The 17,001-nt window shown below is 53.3% G+C and overlaps 1 pseudogene; it reads left to right on the top strand.

Moving 5' to 3' along the window:
* Positions 1-892: 892 nt before the first annotated feature.
* Positions 893-16,724, top strand: LOC139361415 (lysophospholipid acyltransferase 7-like; annotated as a pseudogene).
* The last annotated feature ends 277 nt before the right edge of the window (positions 16,725-17,001 follow it).

Raw genomic sequence — 17,001 nt, 5'->3', positions numbered from 1 at the left:
GGTAAAATCTTGTCTCTAGTAAAAATACAAAAATTATCTGGGTGTGGTTGTGCACACTTGTAATCCCAGGTACTTGGGAGGCTGAGGCAGGAGAATGGCTTGAACCTGGGAGGCAGAAGCTTCAGTGAGCCAAGATCACGCCATTGCACTCCAGCCTGGGCAATAAAGTGAGACCCTGTCTCAAAAAAATAAAAAATAAAAGCAAATAAAAGGAATCAGCACTGCATCTTTCGCCCTAAAAGTAAACTTTCATCATTCTTAATTCTTGTTTTTTTCCCCATGACTACTATACTGCATGTGTCATCCCCATTGTCCCTTCCTGTGTCCATGGCAGAAATTACCAGTTCATCTTGAGGACTTTACAGCTGAACCGCAATATGGCCTTAAAGCCTTCGCAACCTGAGTCCCAGGCATCACAATTCATGGATTGTATGTGTTTGTGAGATGAAACGTATTTACTTCCCCAGCATCATTTCTACATTCTCCTTTTTAAATTTTTTTGAGACAGAGTCTCACTTTGTTGCCAGGCTGGATTGCAGTGGTGTCATCTTGGCTCACTGTAACCTCCGTCTCCAGGTTCAAGTGATTCTCCTGCCTCAGCCTCCTGAGTAGCTCGATTATAGGCACGTGCCACCAAGCCCAGCTAATTTTTGTATTTGTAGTAGAGACGGGGTTTCAACATATAGGCCAGGATGGTCTTGATCTCCTGGCCCGTTGCCGACTCGAGCTCCGGTCGCCTGCTCTGGGGCTCCTTCCCTGCCCGCCCGGGACCCTGACCATGGTCTCATCCCCGCCCGGATCCGCGCGGCCCAGCGGGCGCCCAGAAGGAGCAGGCGGCGCGGGGGCGCGCTGGGCGGGGGAGGCGTGGCCGGAGCCGCAGCTGCCTGCGGGCTGGGACTGCTCGGCCGCCTCCTGCCCGGCGAGCAGCTCAGGTGGGCCGGGGTGGCGGCGCCCAGTGGCAAGGCGAGGTTACACGGCGGCAGGGTCTCTGCAGGCTGGTGGGTGCGGGGCGGCCCCGGAGGCGCGTTAGAGCTCCGGACTGGCGTAACCGCCTGTGGATCTGCCGGGGATTGGATCTGACCCACGCTGGGGTGCGCGGGACCGGTTGGGGCTGGGCCTGGGCCTGGGGAGGGAAGGGTGTCCGATCCCCGGGTTCTCCGTAGGAGAGGGGTCTGGAGCACCGAAGGAGGTGGAGGCTGGAGGCCTGGGCTCCTCTGGGTGCTCGCGAAGGAGAAGGGCTGGGGGGTCCGGATATCTGGTTTCACAAGGGCCGGGGGATGGGGGATCCAAAGAGGGGATCTGGGTTCCTGGATCCTCGCTGGAAGAGGGGTCTCAGAGGTCTAGATTCCTGGGCTGTCGAAGAGGAAGGGTCTGGGAGGGGTGCTGTTTCTGGTTTTTTTAAAGAGGGGCGTCTTCAAATCTGGGTCCCCAGTATGGGTGCGGGGAGTAACTTTGATTTCTGCCTTCGCAAAGGAGGCGCCTGGGTGCCGGGAGATCCCCACGCTTTCCTGGGTTCTCAAAGGAGAGAAGAGCTGGAGGCCTGTGCGCTCATAGGAGAGGGGCTGGGGGTGGATTCCTGTCTCCAAGGAGGAAGGGGCTGGAGTCCGGGTTCCTAGGTTCTCAAAGGAGAGGAGCTGAGTCTCGGACTCCATCATCCTCAAAAACTGGGGTCTAGAGGGCTGGGTTCCTGGATCCTCGAAGAGGGAGGAGGCAGGGGGCCTGGATTCCTGGGTTCTCACTGTGAATCTCTGCCCCTCCCCCAGACCATGTCGCCTGAAGAATGGACGTATCTAGTGGTTCTTCTTATCTCCATCCCCATCGGCTTCCTCTTTAAGAAAGCCGGTGAGTCAGGCTCCCTCCGCAGTGGAAAATAAAGGGGGAGACCCTCTGGAAGGTTCCAGGCTTATGCTGTCCCTTCCCCATGCAGGTCCTGGGCTGAAGAGATGGGAGGCAGCTGCTGTGGGCCTGGGGCTCACCTTGTTCACCTGTGGCCCCCACACTTTGCATTCTCTGATCACCATCCTTGGGACCTAGGCCCTCATTCAGGCCCAGCCCTGGTGAGAATTTGATGGAGGGAGGAGAGGGAGAGGAGGGCAGAGGAGGAAGTAACCTGTTTCCTCTTTGGGTCTTTCTCAGCTTCTGCCTCATCTCTGGCTGTCTGGCTGTCTCTTGTTGATCAGCTCCTTTCTCTGTTTCATGTTTTTTTTTTTTCTTTCTTTCTTTTTTGAGATGGAGTTTCGCTCTTATTGCCCAGGCTGGAGTTCAATGGTGCGATCTCAGCTCACTGCAACCTCCACCTCCCGGGTTCAAGCAATTCTCTTGCCCCAGCCTCCCGAGTAGCTGGGATTACAGGCATGCACCACCATGCCTGGCTAATTTTGTATTTTTAGTAGAGATGGGGTTTCTCCACGTTGGTCAGGCTGGTTTCGAACTCCTGACCTTGTGATCTGCCTGCCTCAGCCTCCCAAAGTGCTGGAATTACGGGCGTGAGCCACCATATCCAGCCTCTTCATCTGCTTTTCTTCCTCCCCCGCCTTCTGCATCTGGTCCCTGTGTGTTTGTCCCAGCACGCTACATCCATGTCATGGAGAGAGGTGGGTGGTGTGTCTGCTGGCCCTGCCACCATTCATATTCATTCATATCCACACCCCTCTTCTTGAGCCCTGGACCTTGGAAATAAAGAAAAAGCGGAGGATTGCAAGGTCTTCACCTGAAGCTTCTCTGAACCTCATTCTTCTCTGTTGCTGTGTGTTTCTGTGTGGCTGAGCCTCTTCTCCCCATTTCAATCATACTCATTCCATCCCTACATCCACCCTCCAGTCCTCTCTCTCTGCCCTTCTGTGTTTTTGTCTCTGAATGAATGGGGAGAGTTGGGGGAGGATTGGTGGCTGGACTCGGGGAGTGGGTGGCCAAGGCTGAGACTTATGTGCCCAACACAACGCACCTCCTGCTTTTGCCCAGCTCCTGCCCCACCCTGGCTCTGGCCTGGACCTTCTCCTATCTCCTGTTCTTCCGAGCCTTCAGCCTGCTGGGCCTGCCAACTCCCATGCCCTTCACCAATGCCATCCAGCTGCTACTGACGCTAAAGGTCAGACTTGGGGCTTGCCACTCCCCTCCAGCCTCCCTGTGGGCCCCTTCACCTCCCCACTTTACCTCCCCCTCCAGCTGCTCCTGGATTTTACCTCCTGCACACCCTGGGGGTGGGTCGCCACCACACTGCTGCCCTGGGCATAGGGTTCCACATTCACATGCTCTTGGGCAGGTCTTCACCTCCCAGCTCCTCCTGGGGTGAGGAAATAACCCATGTGGGGTAACAGTAGGTGCCATTGGGTGCTTGCTGTGAGCCAGAGGCCCAGCTGGGTGGTTTACCAACATGCTGTCCTTGAATCTCTGTATCTAGCTATTTTGCAAAGGAGAAAAACCAGCTCTGGGGAGAAGGTACTTGTTGAAGGGCACAAAACTAGGTCATCCAGGTCTGGCTCCTGGTCACCTGGGGAGATGGGTGAAAACAGACTCCCAGGGCCCACCCCAGACCCACAGAGTCACAGTTTCCTACTGGAGGCTTATCTGTGAACACAGCGGTCATGCTAGGTAGGGAGCAGCCTCCACAGCATTCAGCGTGCCCCACAGGAGCTCAGCAGTGGCAGGAGTAGGTTGGATGAGAGAGGGGTTAGAGGAGGAGCATTTCAGGCCGTAGGGATGACGTGTGTGGAGGGGAGCAGGATAGGTTCACCTGCTGCACCAGCCACATCCGCTTTCTGGGAAGAGCAAAAGGGAATGGGCAGCAGGGCTGACACCATGCTAGGTCTGGCTGGCGACCGTGAGGACTTGGGACTTCTTCCCATGGAGGACTGAGATCTGCTGGAAGAGGGGATTTTTGGTTTGCTGCCAGAAGAGGCAATGTGACCAGTTTCTAATGTTTACAAATACTAGTTCTGGCCAGGCGCGGTGGCTTACGCCTGTAATCCCAGAACTTTGGGAGGCTGAGGCAGGCGGATCACCTGAGGTGGGGAGTTTGAGACCAGCCTGACCAAAATGGAGAAACCCTGTCTCTACTAAAAATACAAAAAATTAGCCGGGCGTGGTGGCACACACCTGTAATCCCAGCTACTCGGGAAGCTGAGGCAGGAGAATTGCTTGAACCCAGGAGGCAGAGGTTGTGGTGAGCTGAGATCGCGCCATTGCACTCCAGCCTGGGCGACAAGAGCGAAACTCCGTCTCAAAAATAAATAAATAGAAATACTCATTCTAGGCCAGGTGCTCACGCCTTGGCTCACGCCTTTAATCCCAGCACTTTGGGAGGCTGATGTGGGTGGATTACCTGAGGTCAGGAGTTTGAGACCAGTCTGGCCAACATACTAAAACTCCATCTCTACTAAAAATACAAAAATGAGCCGGTGTGGTGGCTCACACCTGTAATCCCAGCTACTTGGGAGGTTGAGGCAGGAGAATTGCTTGAACCTGGAAGGTGGAGGTTGCAGTGAGCCAAGATCCCACCATCGCATTCCAGCCTGGGCCTCCCCAGGCAAGACTCCATCTCAAAAAATAAAAATAAAAAAATACTGGTTCTGGATGTTGAAGGAGAATTGAAGTGGAACAGGGCGAGATGGAATGGACTCGGATAAAGGGATCCTCCTTTATCCAAGTCCAGGTGACAGACTGTGGTGCCTTGATACAGGCTGTCAGCTATGGGTAGGTCTGAGCTGCAGCAGGAAATGTGCATTTGGGATGATTGAAGGAGTGGCCACCGTGTGGGCAGGATGTAGAGAAGTGAAAAGGGATGGTGCCAGCTGGGTGCGGTGGCTCATGCCTGTAATCCGAGCACTTTGGGAGGCCGAGGTGGGCGGATCACGAGGTTGAGAGATTGAGACCATCCTGGCTAACATGGTGAAACCCCATCTCTACTAAAAATACAAAAAATTAGCCGGGCGTGGTGGCCGGCGCCTGTAGTCCCAGCTACTGGGGAGGCTGAGGCAGCATAATGGGTGAACCCGGGAGGCAGAACTTGCAGTGAGCCAAGATAGTGCCACTACACTCCATCCTGGGTGACAGAGCAAGACTGCCTCAAAAAAAAAGGGGTGGTGCCTGAACCCCAGACCAGCAGCAGGAGCCATTTCCAACTCAAGGCCCAGGGGAAGTGGGTCAGGTTGTGGTACCTCGATGGAAAAAGGGTTGTGTAGGCCTGGTGCAGTGACTCATACTTGTACAATCCCAGTGCTTTGGGAGGTCATAGTGGGAGGATTGCTGGAGGCCAGGAGTTTAAGACCAGCCTGGGCAATATAGTGAGACTCTGTCTCTACAAAAAAAAATAATTTTTTTTTTAAGACAGAATCTCGCTCTGTCACCCAGGCTGGAGGGCAGTGGTATGATGTCACTGCAACCTCTGCCTCCCAGGTTCCAGCGATTCTCCCGCTTCAGCCTCTCGAGTAGCTGGAACTACAGGCACCCACCACCACACCTGGCTAATCTTTATATTTTTAGTAGAGACGGGGTTTCACTGTCTTGGCTGGGCTGGTCTCAAACCCCTGACATCAAGTGATCTGCCCGCCTAGGCCAACCAAAGTGCTGGGATTACAGGGGTGAGCCACCACATCACACCAGGCCCTATATTTTTCTTTTTCTTTCTTTTTTTTTTTTTTTGAGGCGGAGTTTCACTCTTGTTGCCCAGGCTGGAGTGCAATAGCACGATCTTGGCTCACCACGAACTCCGCCTCCCGGGTTCAAGCAATTCTCCTGCCTCGGCTTCCTGAGTAGCTGGAATTACAGGCATGCATCACCATGCCCGGCTAATTTTTTGTATTTTTAGTAGAGACGGGGTTTCTCCTTGTTGGTCAGGCTGGTCTCAAACTCGCAATCTCAGGTGATCTGCCCACCTCCCAAAGTGCTGGGATTACAGGCGCGAGCCACCACGCCAGGCCAACATTATTTTTGTTAAAGAGTGAGTAGAGCCACCCACCTTGAAACGATCTATCAAGGGTGATGGCCAGCCCAAGGCCATCTCACAAGGGAATAAAAGCCCTGCCCTCCCTCTCCTGACTTTGTCCGACTCCAGCCAGGGATTTCTATGGACAACCCAGCCACAAGCTGGAAGAACGAAATCTATTGATATAGGGTGGACCTTGGGACTGGTGGGAAAGGGTGGAGAGTACAACATATTCAGTTCAGTAGTGGAGATGAAAAGAGGCAACAGAGTCAAACTTAAGGGATTTTAAGGCAGGCAGATTACTTGAGGCCAGAAGTTCGAGACCAGCCTGGCCAGCTGAAGCATGAGAATTGCTTGAGTCCCCAGGAGGCGGAGGCTGCAGTGAGCCGACATCGTGCCACTCTACTCCAGCCTGGGTGACAGAGCAAAACTTGTCTCAAAAAAAAAAAGAGAGATCAGATTTGGGGAGTGAGGGAGTAAGGGAGGTTTTGGGCTTGAACAATTTGGTGGCCTATGGTTTGAGGGGAGACACTAGAAGAGGATCTACTTTGTGGGGCGGGTAACATCGTCTTCCATTTCCAGTGCGTTTTGGGGTGCCTGGAGACATTCGAGTCTAAATGCCAATAAGCCACTTGATGGATAGGTCTGGGGCTGGGGTAGCGTTTGAGCATCATCAGTGTGTGGATAGTATCGAAACCTCTGTGACTGCCTGAGAGCAGGTAAGGACAGAACAGGGAAGGCGGGGAGGAGGGCCTGGGACTGATCCCTGGGGAACACTGCCCAGCTAGAGGCCTTACACACAACCTAGATATGCAGAGCTGCGAGCATGCAGCACCCCTTGGCTGCAGAGGGCAGCAGCACAAGGGAGATGGGTGTGGGGAAGGGCCCAAAGTCTGACCTGGCCCCGTGCTCACCCCCTTCCGCCCTGTTGGTGAGCCTGGCCAGTGAAGTCCAGGACCTGCACCTGGCCCAGAGGAAGGAAATGACCTCGGGTTTCAACAAGGGGCCCACCCTGGGACTGCTGCCTGACGTGCCCTCCTTGATGGAGATGCTCAGCTACAGTTACTGCTACATGGGAATCATGACAGGTGAGTGGGCCTGCCCAACAGCTCTGTCCCTCCGCCGCCCTGAGTGCCTGTTCTGTGTTCCCGCCCTGCCCGGGGCAACCTCCATCCTAGCATCTGCTGCTGTGAGGGTGAGCATGTGTCTGGGTCTACGTCTCATGCCTCCGCTGGACCAGAGCTGCTTCGGGGTAGAAGCTGGCTGTTCTCAGCCTAAGTGATTCCTTGCTCTTCTCTTCTCCTGTAGCTTATCGGGAGCACAGAGAAGAGAGAAAGGAGGTAAAGATCTATGTCAACCTGATTTTTTTGCTGCCTAGATAACAAATATTCACAGCTTAGGGTCCACTTTCAGTTTAAGGAAATATTTTTCATCTGGGCATGGGGACTGACGCCTATAATCTCAGCACTGTGGGAGGCTGAGACCAGAGGATTGCTTGAGGCCAAGAGTTCAAGATCCACTTGGCCAACGTAGCAAGATCCCATCCCTTTATTTTAAACCTTTATTTTTAAAAAATAAATAAATATAAAATTAAAAGGGCCGGGTGCAGTGACTCACGCCCGTAATCCCAGCACTTTGGGAGGCCGAGACGGGCAGATCTCCTGAGGTCAGGAGTTTGAGACCAGCCTGGCCAACATGGTGAAACCCCGTCTCTACTAAAAATACAGAAATTAGCCGGGCATGGTGGTCTGCGCCTGTAATCCCAACTACTTGGGAGGCTGAGACGGGAGAATCGCTTGAACCCAGGAGGCAGAGGTTGCAGTGAGCTGAGATTGCACCACTGCACTCCAGCCTGGGCAACAGAGCAAGATTCTGTCTCAAAAAATATATATGTATGTCGGCCAGGCGTGGTGGTCTGTAATCCCAGCACTTTGGGAGGCCAAGGCGGGTGGATTACAAGGTCAGGAGATCGAGACCATCCTGGCTAACACAGTGAAACCCTGTCTCTACTAAAAATACAAAAAATTAGTTGGGCGTGGTAGCGGGCACCTGTAGTCCCAGCTACCCAGGAGGCTGAGGCGGGAGAATGGCGTGAACCTGGGAGGCAGAGCTTGCAGTGAGCCAAGATTGCGCCACTGCATTCCAGCCTGGATGACAGAGCAAGTTTCCGTCTCAAAAATATATATATATGTATATATATTTATATATATAATATGTGTGTGCGTGTGTATATATATGTGTATATATATGTATATATATGTGTGAAATTTAAAAAAAAGATTTTTCATTAATGTTTACCTCATCAGTTTTTTTTTTCAATAACAGCTTTAGGGAACTCTAATTCACATATTCATCCAGTTAAAACATACAACTCTTGGCTTCTTTGATTTCCTGAAAAAAAAAAAGAAAGAAAAAGAAAAACCAACATACAACTCCCTGATTTTTAGTATATCCACAGAGTTGTGCAAACATGACCACTGTGTAGTTATTTTCAGAACAATTTCATACCCTGCAAAGAAACCCCATATCCATCATCCCCCAAACCTCCATCCATCCCTGGAAACCAGTAATTGACTTTCTATTTGTAAAGATTTGCCTGTTCCAGACATTGTACTTATAAATGGAATCACACAACATGTGGTCTTATTTATTTTAATTTGTTTTTTTTCTTTCTTTCTTTTTTTTTTTTATTTTTAACTTCCCATGCTACATTGACCTAAACATATGGTCTTTGGTGAACATACAAAAATTTTAACCCTGGTCCCTTCTGTGAATCACACTGCTTCCTCCCTAGGCCAGATCACCATCATGTTGTAGCTAAAGTTCCACAGCTATCTCCTAGTTTCTTTCCTTCCTCCCTCCCTCCCTCCTTCCCTCCTTCCCTCCCTCCCTGGCTGGAATGCAGTAGCACAGTCACTGCTCACTGCAGCCTGGGCTCAAATGATCCTCCCGCCTCAGCCCTTCCAGTAGCTGGGATTACAGGTGCCCTCCACCACACCTGGCTAATTTTTATTTTTTGTAGTGATGGGGTCTTGCCGTTTTGCCCAGGCTGGTCTCGAACTCTTGGGCTCAAGCAGTCCTCCCAGCTAGGCCTCCCAAAGTGCTGGGATTCCAGGTGTGAGCCACCGCGCCGGCCCCTCTTTCTAATTTTCTGTCACTGTCTCTGTCTCTCTGAGTTTCTTGTACCCCCGTCTCTCATTCCTTATCCCCATTTCCCTGGGTCTCTGTCCCTACCCTTGGGGTATCCCCGGCGCCCAGTCTCTGCCCCTCTCTCTCCCTCTTCCCCCCTTCCCTCCAAGCTCCCTCTCCTCCTCCTGCGGACTTGAGCTCTGCCCACCTGCCTGTCTGATGGCGGCCCTCCCTCCCCGCCCCACAGGCCCATTCTTCCGCTACCGCACCTACCTGGACTGGCTGGAGCAGCCCTTCCCCGGGGCCGTGCCCAGCCTGCGGCCCCTGCTGCGCCGCGCCTGGCCGGCCCCGCTCTTCGGCCTGCTGTTCCTGCTCTCCTCCCACCTCTTCCCGCTGGAGGCTGTGCGCGAGGACGCCTTCTACGCCCCCGGCTGCCCGCCTGCCTCTTCTACATGATCCCGTCTTCTTCGCCTTCCGCATGCGCTTCTGCGTGGCCTGGATTGCTGCCGACTTCGGGGCCTACCCCATGGCCGCCAAAGCCCGGGCCAGGGGCGGCCCCACCCTCCAATGCCCACCCCCCAGCAGGTCAGGCGGCGCGAGGGAGGCTTCCCAAGACCCAGCAGCCCCACCTCCAAGGGCTGGCTCTGCCCCCAGCAGGGAGGAGAGCGGGGAGCAAGAGGCCAGGGCCACGATCTTTTTGTTAGCAGAGTGTCGCCCCCTTGGCAACCACGGCCTGCCAGCCCCTATCGGTAGGGAAAAGACCCCTGGTACTGACAGATGCCCCTTGTTGCTAGCGCTTGTCACCCCGCAGTATGGTGAACTGCCCCCTGTCGCTAGGTAAAGGTGGTAACTTAGCAACCCTGTGCCACCCCTCTGTTGCCACGGAAGTGTCACCCCCCCAGAACCAGGTTGTTCCTGCTTGCTGGGGATGCCATCCTTTGGCAGTGGTGGGTCCCTCCCTTGTTGCCCTAGCAAGTCTGACAGCCAGAGGGCCATTGCCTGGCCAGGATCCCTTCCTTAGCATCCAGGGCTGGGACTCTAGCAGGCGTCGGGAGGAGGCCTGGCTGAGCTGCATGTCTGTCCCCCACCCTCATCCTCCACACCCCAGTCCGGAGAAGGCGGCTTCCCTGGAGTATGACTGACTATGAGACCATCCGCAACATCAACTGCTACGGCACAGATTTCTGCATGCGGGTGCGCGATGGCATGCGGTACTGGAACATGACAGTGTAGTGGTGGCTGGCGCAGTATATCTACAAGAGCGCACCTGCCAGTTCCTATGTCCTGCGGTGAGTGAGTCCCACCAGCCTCAGGTGACACTGCAGAACTACATCACCCAGCAAGCCCCAGGGTAGCCTGCAGCTTCCCTGGCTGGGCTTCTGCCCCGGAGTCTCATGGGAGTTGTAGTTTGTTTAGCCTGGTTTTGCCCTGCCTCTGATTAGTGGCAGCATGCTGGTGTAAAACCATTTCCCCTCTCTGGGCCTCAGTTTCTACTTCTGTAAAGTCAGCCTCACTTGACAGAAGCAATGTACTGAGTCCTCTGGACTCAACAGCCAGCCTTCCTGGAATCTTGGCCATCCAGGTTATGGAGAAACCTTGATGAGTTAGTTGACCTCTTAGTTGCCTCAAGTGTTAAATGGAGTTAATGCTATTTATTACTGGTTTCATAGGTAGATAGAAGGACTAAATGTGATAAAATGTGAAATGTATTTAATGTGAGGCCTGACAGGTAAGCGCGTGCTACGTATTCGTTTTTATTGTTTTTCATTTTTCCAGTATTTCTTGAGTGGAGACTCTGTGCTTGATATTGTTATCTGTGCAGCCTTTAGAAGCAGAAACTCAGGCCAGGCACGGCAGCTGGCGCCTGGAATCCCAGCACTTTGGGAGGCCCAAGCGGATGGATCATGAGGTCAGGAGTTCAAGACCAGCCTAACCAACATGGTGAAACCCTGTCTCTACTAAAAATGCAAAAATTAGCCAGATGTGTGGTGCACACTTGTAATCCCAGCTACTTGTGAGGCTGAGGCAAGAGAATCGCTTGAACCCAGGAGGCAGAGGTTGCAATGACCCGAGATCATGCCACTGCACTCCACCCTGAGCGACAGAGCGAGACTTTGTCTCAAAAGAAAAAGGCCAGGCGTGGTGGCTCACGCCTGTAATCCCAACACTTTGGGAAGCCGAGGCGGGTGGATCACGAGGTCAGGAGATTGAGACCATCCTTGTTAACATGGTGCAACCACATCTCTACTAAAAATACAAAAAATTACTGGGGCGTGCTGGTGCGCACCTGTAGTCCCAGCTACTCGGGAGGCTGAGGCAGGAGAATGGTTTGAACCCAGGAGGTGGAGGTTGCAGGGAGCCAGAATCTGGCCACTGCACTCCAGCCTGGGCAACAGAGCGAGACTCCATCTCAAAAAAAAAAAAAAAAAAAGAAGTAGAAACTCATAGCCAGGTGGGGTGGCTCACACTTGTAATCCCAGCAGTTTGGGAGGCCCAGGCAGGTGGATCACTTTGAGGTCAGGACAATATGGTGAAGACCAGCCTGGGCAATATGGCAAAACCCCTTCTCAACTAAAAATACCAAAAATTAGCCGGGCATGGTGGCGGGCGCCTGTAATCCCAGCTACTTGGGAGGCTGAGGCAAGAGAATCACTTGAACCCAAGAGGCGGAGGTTGCAGTGAGCCGAGGTCACCTGGGCAACAGAGCAAAACTTCATCTCAAAATAAAATAAAACAGGCCGGGCACGGTGGCTCATGTCTGTAATCCCAGCACTTTGGGAGGCAGAGGTGGGCGGATCACAAGGTCAGGAGATCAAGACCATCCTGGCTAACATGGTGAAACCCCGTCTCTACTAAAAATACAAAAAATTAGCCGGGCGTGGTGGTGGGCACCTGTAGTCCCAGCTACTCGGGGGGCTGAGGCAGGAGAACAACATGAACCTGGGAGGCAGAGCTTGCAGTAAGCCGAGATTGCACCACTGCACTCCAGCCTGGGTGACAGAAAAGACTCTATCTCAAAAAAATAAAAAAGTAAAAAAGCAAAAATTAATTAATCAATTAAATTAAATTAAACATGGAAGGGGAAGACCCAGCAGGAGTAAGTTTTGGGAGTAAGAAGGATGAGGAAACAGGGCTTGGGTTTTAGTCTGATTGACTCTGAGGTGACTATTAGATTTCCAGCTGAGGTTATTGGATAGGTAATTATGTGATTCTGATGCTTAAGGGAAAAGTCGCTCTTAAAAAGGGACGCTTGAGTGGCATCAGGTGTAAATTATACCTTTACAAATTTTTATTATTATTTATTGTTATTATTTTTTCGATGCTCTGTCACCCAGGGTGAAGTGCAGTGGTGTGATCTCAGCTCACTGTAACCACCATCTCCTGGGTTCAAGTGATTCTCATGCCAAGAGTAGATGCAGGGTTTCGCTATGTTGGCCAGGCTAGTCTCGAACTCTTGGCCTCAAGTGACCTGCCTGCCTTGGCCTCCCAAAGTGCTGGGATTACAGGTGTGAATCACCATGCCTGGCCAAAATTTTTTAAATAATTTTTTTTTTTTAAAGAATATAGAGAGATGAGGTCTCACTGTGTTGACCAGGCTGTTCTCAAACTCCTGGCCCCAAGCAGTCCTCCCATCTCAGCCTCCCAAAGTGCTGGGATTATAAGCGTGAGCCACTGCATCTGGCCAGGTATATAGATGATACTAAAAGCTCTGGGGCTGAAGCCAGGTCAAAGCCCAGAGCACCCCAGTGTTTACACAAGTGCTTCTCAACTGGGGGCAGTTGTGCTGCTGCTGCACCCCCAGGAGACACGTGGCAATCCCTGGAGACATTTTGTTTTAACTGGAAGGTGCTAGTGGGATGTAGTGGGTGGAGGCCAGGGATGCTCCCAAACACCTTAAAATGCACAGGATTCATCCTTTTTGTTTATTTTATAGCTGAAGTGAAGTGGCATGATCTCGGCTCACTGCAACCTCCCCCTCCCGGGTTCAAGCGATCCTCTTGCCTCAGCCCCCCTAGTACCTGGGATTACAGGCACGTGCTACCATGCCAGGCTAATCTTTGTATTTTTAGTAGAGACCAGGTTTTGCCATATTAGCCAGGCTGGTCTTGAACTCCTGACCTCGGGTGATCCACCTGCCTCGGCCTCCCAAAGTGCTGGGATTACAGGTGTGAGCCACTGCACCGGTCAGAGGTTTTTTTGTTTTTTGTTTTTTTTTTAAATCATCGGGTTACTTTTGTGCTTCTAGCACTCAGATGTGTCTGAGGGACAAGTCAGTGACCACGACAGGAAAGACCTCCCTCAGGTCACCGTCTGTGGCAAAGCTCACTGATAGATACACAGATGGGGAGTGAGATGGACAGCGATTTCTCTGTCGTTGATAAAGATGGGGTGAGAGCCTGACTCTGTAGGTCTTCAAGGGTTAGGGAATGAAATTTACGGGTATATGAGGAGAGGGGACCAAAACTCTGGGTCCCAAAAGAGGAGGCGACCGAGGCTGGAGATTTCTGAGTCTTCAGGAGGCAGGAATTATATTCTTGAATCCCTGAAGGAAGAAGAGGCTGGGACTCCGAATCCTGGGTCCTGAGGGAAAGGACGGGAGGGATTCTGGGTGGGAGGGGATGAACTGGGCCCCTAAAAAGAAAGGAGTAGAGACTCCTGGGGCCCTGAGGGAGGAAGGCGGACAGGCTTCCGAAATCCTGAGTTCCTGAAGGAAGAGGGGACCTGGGCTGTATAGAGGAATGGGAGGCTGGGGGCTCCTGGTTTCTTTTCTTTTCTTTTTCTTTTTTTTTTTTTTTTTGAGGCAGAGTTTCACTTTCGTTGCCCAGGCTGGTGTGCAGTGGCACAATCTCAGTTCACTGCAACCTCTGCCTCCCGGGTTCAAGTGATTCTCCTCTGCCTTAGGCTCCCAAGTAGCAGAGATTACAGGCACCTGCCACCACGTCAGGCTAATTTTTGTATTCTAAGTAGAGACAGGGTTTCACCATGTTGGCCAGGCTGGTCTCCAATCGAACTCCTGCCCTTTTTTTTTAAGACTGAGTCTCACTCTATCGCCCAGGTTGGAGTGCAGTGGTGCGATCTCAGCTCACTGCAACCTCCACCTCCCAGTTTCAAGTGATTCTCCTGCCTCAGCCTCCTGAGTAGCTGGGATTACAGGCACACACTACCATGCCCAGCTAATCTTTTGTATTTTTAGTAGAGATGGGGTTTCATCATGTTAGCCAGGATAGTCTCAGTCTCCTGATATCATGATCTGCCCACCTCGGCCTCCCAGATAGCTGGGATTACAGGTGTGAGCCACCGCGCCTGGCCCTTTTTTTCTTTTTTTTAATAGAGATGGAGTTTCACTATGTTGCCCAGGCTGGTCTTGAACTCCTGGCATCAAGCAGCCCTCCCACCTCAGCCTCCCAAAGTGCTGCAATTACAGGCGCCAGCCATTGCCCCCAGCCTCCACACTCTTGAAGAACCAGAAAACCAGTAGTCCTCCCTTCTCAAGAAAACAGGACTTGGCCAGGTGCAATGTAATTCCAGTATTTTGGGAGGCCAAGGTGAGAGGATCACTTAAGCTTGGGAGTTCGAGACCAGCCTGGGCAACACAGCAAGACTCCATCTCTACAAAGAAAAAAAAGAGGCTGGGTGCAATGGCCCACCCCTGTAATCCCACACTTTGGGAAGCCGAGGCGGATGGATCACAAGGTCAGGAGATCAAGACCATCCTGGCCAATGTGGTGAAACCCCATCTCCACTAAAAATACAAAAATGGCCCGGCACGGTGGCTCACGCCTGTAATTCCAGCACTTTGGGAGGCAGAGGCAGGCAGATCACAAGGTCAAGAGATCGAGACCATCCTGGCCAACATGGTGAATGAAATTAGCCTGGCGTGGTGGCACACACCCGTAGTCCCAGCTGCTCGGGAGGCTGAGGCAGGAGAATCACTTGAACCCGGGAGGCGGAGGTTGCAATGAGCCGAGATTGCGCCACTGCACTCCAGCCTGGGTGACAGAGCGAGACTCCATCTGAACAACAACAAAAAAATACAAAAATTAGCTGGGTTTGGTTGCGCTTGCCTGTAATCCCAGCTACTTGGGAGGCTGAGGCATGAGAATCACTTGAACCCAGGAGGCGGAGCTTGCAGTGAGCCAAGATCGGGCCACTGCACTCCAGCCTGGGTGACAGAGCGAGACTCCGTCTCAAAAAACAAAACAAAACAAAACAAACCATTGGGCTGAAGAATTAGACTTGTTGGTCCTGGGAGAGGAAGGGCAGTGGAACATAAAATGTTAAATCTTTAAAGGAGGAGAGGGTCTTCATAGGACTGTGAGTGTGTATGGGAGGCTGCGAGCTCCTGGATCCCTGTAGGAGACTTATAGCCTCCTCCGCCTTCCAGAGCTAGGGGCATGGTTCTGAGCGGGGAGGGCCTGGGGCCTGGTCTCCTGGATCTGAGGGAGGAGGGAGGTGGGGTCTGGACTCCTGGGTCTGAGGGAGAAGGGGCAGGGGCCTGGACTCCTGGGTCTGAGGAAGGAAGGGGTGGGGCCTGGACTCCTGGTCTGAGGGAGGAGGGGCTGGGGGCCTGGACTCCTGGGTCTGAGGGAGGGGGGGCTGGAGCCCCGGACTCCTGGATCTGGGGTCAGTGGGCACTGGGGACCTGGACTCGCAGGTCCTGACTCCCAGCCTCCTCCTCAGGAGCGCCTGGACCATGCTGCTGAGCGCCTACTGGCGCAGCCTCCACCCGGGCTACTACCTGAGCTTCCTGACCATCCCTCTGTGCCTGGCTGCTGAGGGCCGGCTGGAGTCAGCCTTGCGGGGGCGGCTAAGCCCATGGGGCCAGAAGGCCTGAGACTGGGTGCACTGGTTCCTGAAGATGCGCGCCTATGACTACATGTGCATGGGCTTCGTGCTGCTCTCCTTGGCCGACACGCTTCGGTACTGGGCCTCCATCTACTTCTGTATCCACTTCCTGGCCCTGGCAGGGCTGGGGCTGGGGCTGGCTTTGGGTGGGGGCAGCCCCAGCCGGCGGAAGGCAGCATCCCAGCCCACCAGCCTTGCCCCAGAGAAGCTCCAGGAGGAGTAAGCTCCGCAACGCTCCCTCTGCCAGCTGGTCCTGGGAATTCTGTGAACCAGGCCGCTGTCTCCTCCCCAGAAAGAGTCCTTACCTTGGAGAGGGTCCTGGAGAGAATTTCCTTTTCCCCAGCTAAATACTCTGCCTGCAACTGAAGCAGACCTGGGGGTGTCCTCCCTGCCCTCCGCCCAGGGACCACCTCCACTCCTACAAAATCAAAGTTTTGTCCAGACAAGAGTCCCCTGGGCCCCTGCTCCAGCTTCTGGGTATCCAGAGAGCACTGCACTTCCCCGAAACGGAAGGGGCCCCTGGGCAGTGGGTTTTGGACAAATTCCCTTTCTTTGCATCCACAATGTGAGGTCAGAGCTTGGGGGCAGGTCCTGGGAGTGGGAAGCCTCTTCCTTGTGTCTTTCGCTCCACTTTTAGCTCATGGCACTGATATTGCAGACTTGGAAGGAAGCATAAGCTTCCCATTTCACAAAGGGGAAACTGAGGTGCAGATGCGTGGGCCGGGGGACGGCCGTCCCATAGCTTCCATCTGAGCCACCTTGGGGCCCCAACGCTTCTGGCACCCTCTTCTCATCCCTCGGTCTATGACAGGTCACCATGTGTAAATCTTTCCCAATAAAGTGTTGCACAAAGGCATTTTGTCTGTGCAGGTATCTGGGTGATAAACGGCAGGAGGGACTTAGGCCATGAAGTCCCGGGGTGAGGTACAGCTGCCCAGCCCAGGAACCAAACTGTCAGGCCTGGGGCACCAGAGGGACTTCAGCTCCCAGGAGACCTTTCGCATCAGCGGCCCTGAGAAACTACAGGAAGTGTACCTTACTCCCTCCGGGCCACCTACTGCCCAGGTACACACCTGCCCCTGGCCCCTCCCTTACCTCGGGCA

This window comes from Macaca nemestrina, unplaced genomic scaffold, assembly GCF_043159975.1.
Source record: "Macaca nemestrina isolate mMacNem1 unplaced genomic scaffold, mMacNem.hap1 Scaffold_48, whole genome shotgun sequence".
Lineage (NCBI taxonomy): Eukaryota > Metazoa > Chordata > Mammalia > Primates > Cercopithecidae > Macaca > Macaca nemestrina.
This window is presented reverse-complemented; position numbering and strand designations above follow the sequence as displayed.